A 4,824-nucleotide genomic window follows, 5' to 3' on the forward strand; every position below is an offset into this window, starting at 1 on the left:
GGAAGGCTTCTTGCGTTTCAACCGGATTTCTCGCCCAGCAGTTTCGATGAGTCTGGAAGCTTCCTCATTAACGTGCTGTCTAAGCCTCAGTTCGTGAGACTTTGCTAATTTGGAGATTTCATTTACCACTGAATTCACGCCTAGCTCACGGTGCAGGTCAGCAGATCTAACGTACCAAGGAGCATTAACCAAAGTCCTTAGTACCTTACTTTGAAAGCGCTGAATGCTGGCAATACAGCTTTGACTTGGGCAACCCCATAGTTGAGCTCCGTAAGGCCCAAACTGGCTTTAGGAGTGGATTATATAATAACACTTTGTTTTGTACTGATAGCTTGGATTTCCTGCCAATTAGGTGGTAAAGTTTGCCAAATGCCATATCAAGCTCGCTCCTTTTTTTCTGACATGTTCTTTCCAGCGGTAGCTTAGCATCTAGGTGATACATAGGTACTTAGCACTGTTATGGTGTGGTATCGGAATGGTATTTATATAAATTGGACAATATGCCGGCTTTTTCAAGGTAAAGTCGACATGAATTGATTTGGTGTCGTTTAATTTGATGCGCCACTTAGATGCCCACTTAGTAATTGCGTTGACTGCTGTCTGCACTCGTCGACTAGATACTAAAGTTGACTCCTCGGATGCTAACAAAGCTGTGTCATCCGCAAATGTCGCTGTCATGTAACTAGGATCAGATCAGATCAGTACCGCAGGTGAAAAAGTTTTTTACGGAAGGTCAGATTATGAAGCTGATTGTAAATAAAAATATACATTGGTCATAGTCAGACATTTCATCGGCCGTTATCTTACATGCATCAGGACCGAGAGCATATAGGCATTTGCTAAAAAATGGTTATCCTCTTCCGTGTGTGGCCACTTTGAATAACTGGGTGGGAAAATTGAAAATGGATGAAGGGCTTTTAGAAAATGTGATTAAACTTATGGAACATAGTAAATTAAGTAAACAGGAACGGATCTGTGTGCTCTCCATAGATGAGATGAAAATAGCTTCATGCTATGAGTATGATCCGATGGAGAGAGTCGTGAGAAAACCATCAAACTATGTGCAATTTGTATTCGTTCGAGGATTGGTGTCCTCATAAAAGCAACCTATTTTTTATGGATTTGATTATAAAATAAAGAAAGATACATTGGAGAACATAATCTCAAAACTATATTCAGCAGACTTTACAGTCGTTGGAGTCGTTTTGGACATGGGGCCTTCTAATCAAGCAATGTGGAAAGATATCGGTATCTCAACTTGTAAGTGGTATATTATTATGTTTTTATAAGAATGCTAGAATGCTTCTTAATTTACAATAATTTAAACTAATTCATTAGCAAAAACTTGGTTCAATCATCCTAATAGTGATACACAGCGTGTATTTGTGTTTGCTGATGCACCGCACCTTTTAAAATTAATTAGAAATCACTTTATAGATAGTGGTTTTATTTATGAAGGAAAAATTATAATAGTACAGACAATTAAGCAAGTTTTGAACCTAACGACAGTCTCGGACGTATCCATTACTTATAAATTAAGCGATGAGCATTTGGAAGTAAAAGGCGCAAGCCGTCAAAAAGTGAAGCTTGCTGCGCAACTATTTTCGAACACGTGTGCTAATGCTATAAGAAGATGCTATATAGATGGACATAAAATATATACCGCAGTGGAATGTGCAGATTTTATCCAACTTGTTAATAACTGGTTTGATATTTTTAATTGTAATAATCGTTCTAATCAAACTCCGTTCACAATGCCATATGGAAAAGCACTTTTGCAACAAAACGAAGTGCTCGAAAAAATGTCAAAAATAATGTCTGAGCCCTTGATTCCAAATAAACGATGCATAGCTCCTTTTCAAAAGGGAGTAATTATTTCCACAACGTCTCTTAAGCTATTACTTGAGTACCTACATGGTAACTTTGGGATGGAATATATTTTAACGCAGCGCCTGAATCAAGACATCTTGGAACATTTTTTTGGCGCTATGAGAAGGGTTGGGGGGCAATATGACCATCCGACACCGCTACATTTTAAATATCGACTTCGAAAATATGTATATGTTTGGTAGATATATTTAAATGATCTTTTAAAGTGTTTTTATTTAATTTGTGTTTTTTTTTTGTAGCACGGAAGACCGAAAGTTTAAGCTCAGCATTGAACGTACAAGAGGACGATGCAAAGTGGCTGACACTAGATCCGGAGCCGGAATATTTTTTAGAAGATGAGATATGTATACATGAAGGACACTTTTTAAGTAAAGAGCTTGACAAAATTAATAATCAAAATTTAAGTAGTACAAGTTTGGGTTCATTTTATGAAGATGGACTGGAATATTTGGGTGGTTTTTTAATACACAAATTAAATTTAGGTGACAGAATTTCAACTGATAGTACATGGACATGGGTAGACCAGCGAGGGGGGACAGGACTTAAAAAACCGAACCAAAATTTTTTAGACCAGTTAAAACTTTTAGAAGACGTGTTTATAAATGTGAATAACGACAACATTTGCAGTGACAGAAATTTGGTAGACATACTTTTTGATAAATGCAAAGATATTGCTCTTGAGGATAATGTCAAGAAATTGTTTTTAGGTGCAGGATAAATTTTCGAATCAAGCATTTGAACAAAAATTTGAAAAATAAACAGTTGCATCAAAAATATCACAACGACAAAAAGATGTTTTATACACTTACTTGAAAATACAATATTAGAAACAAAACTACTCATTTAATTTTTGATTTATGCTTTGGAATGAACTATATGAAAGAATTATAATAACTATTATAATTTAAAGAGTCGCATAAACATCTGTATACAGTTTCTAATAGTTTGGCGGGGTACTGGTTATGACGTATATATATAGTTACAATAAAATTTGTGAATAATGTTGCATTTATAGACGTATGTAATTGTTTGTAAAATAAATATGAATCTATTATAACGTTGAGAACAAATAAATTGGTTGTCTCTATTTCTATTACGTTTATATTTATCATATATATGTATGTAAAGCAAGTGGCTTCATATTGTTCAAGATCAAAAAAAAAAAACACACGGGTTAATATAAACAAATACATGAATTGTTTACTATTTTATTGTCAAATAAGCGTAAGTCAAATACTTAGTTCACTTTGTTGAATACACCTTGAATACACCTAATATTTGTTGGATTGACTAAGAGGAAAAATGAAAATGACCTAATATTCGCGTCCGAACATTTGAAGTTTGGAACTCTCTTTATTTAAGATGCATTTATAGTTGTGCCGTTGCTTCAGTGTATAAGCCACTCATCTTCGAGTAAAAAAAACGTTTGCTTTTATTAAAGTCACATTCAATTTTTGATGTCCTGCCCGGCTTCTACTTAAAGCTGCTACACCATAATTGGCTTTGTTACATTGTTTTACTCAATCGTTTCATATCTTTTTTGTTTATCTTGTTTCATATCTTTTTTGTTTATCCTTTGTTTAACCGAACTTTGTTACCGTTTTTCACTGTGGCTGCACTCCTTTATTGAAAAGAAATTTTCATATTTACTGTCTCCTACCCTCTCGTTCTGTATTATTCAATCGATGTGTTTTTGCGTAAATGTGTTTTGAAAAAATAGCTAGTTATATCATTATTAAAAATTTATGAACATCTTTCCACTTCATTAAATACAACACTTAGAGTAAGGGTAGCTATCAAAATGCCAAAAACTTTAAAAAACATACACGCAGTGTGTCTCATAAATAAGACAATAGACACATGGATAACATCGTTGTTGCCTGATATCCATTACCGTATGTTTGTACAAGATGTTTTATATTATGTTAAACAATATTTTATAGCTTATGAGTAAGTGCAACTACAATTTAAAAGAAACATAAAATTCAATTCTTAATAAAATATGCCGATGAAAAATTATATTAGGACGGTATTTTATCAATTTAATTAAATTAAGATTTCATGAATTCAGTTACAAATGCATTCAAATAATGTTTGTATAAATATTTATACGAGTCTACTAACTTCCAAATTACCACAACCTCCAGTGTGTTTTATTTTTCATAATTTTATCTATGCATTAGTATTCAAGCTCATTTGTCTTCTACAGAAACATGCGGGCGTCGATATAACTAAAAAATGTGAGTGGAAGTTCGTTAAAACTGTATTTTCTATATATAAATGAGACATAAAAATCTGCTATAAGGGTTTCGCACATTTACGTGTCAGCGTTGCAAAGATATTTATTTTAGGTTAGGTTTGAGGTCTTTAAAAACCTGTGTTCTTAATTATCGAGAACTAATTAAAAATTAAATAAGCATATCTCTCAAAACTCCAATTCTCGAAATACAAAAAATTATGTTCATTATACGCCATGTCTTACGTTACGGCCTACAATGGTTTGCTGAACGTTGAGCATCCACATACGTACCATTTGATGCAAATAGAATTCGGTTATTACAAATATTTATATTAACTGTGACCTCAAAAATTTTTTAAATCTGGAGAAGGTCAGACAGCAACAATATTATCTAAATATACTCTTAGGAAAAGGTTAAATGGATTAAAGGGTTTTACATACTGCAAAACAAACGTGGTTTCAACTGCTGCTTTTTTCAATCAATTCATTTATCACTGTCTTCACTAACCAACATTTCAATAAAGTTTTTTACTTATCATCACTACCAGCTTTTTCCGATTAATGATGAATATAATTTTAGCTAAACTCACAAATCTGCAAGCAATTAATTATATTAAAGACTGTTATCAAAACAACATTGTTTGTTAATTGGAATAAGACTAGACCTTTATATCAAATACACCTGATATCTATAC

The sequence above is a fragment of the Bactrocera dorsalis genome, chromosome 1 (genome assembly GCF_023373825.1).
Source record: "Bactrocera dorsalis isolate Fly_Bdor chromosome 1, ASM2337382v1, whole genome shotgun sequence".
In the NCBI taxonomy this organism is placed as follows: domain Eukaryota; kingdom Metazoa; phylum Arthropoda; class Insecta; order Diptera; family Tephritidae; genus Bactrocera; species Bactrocera dorsalis.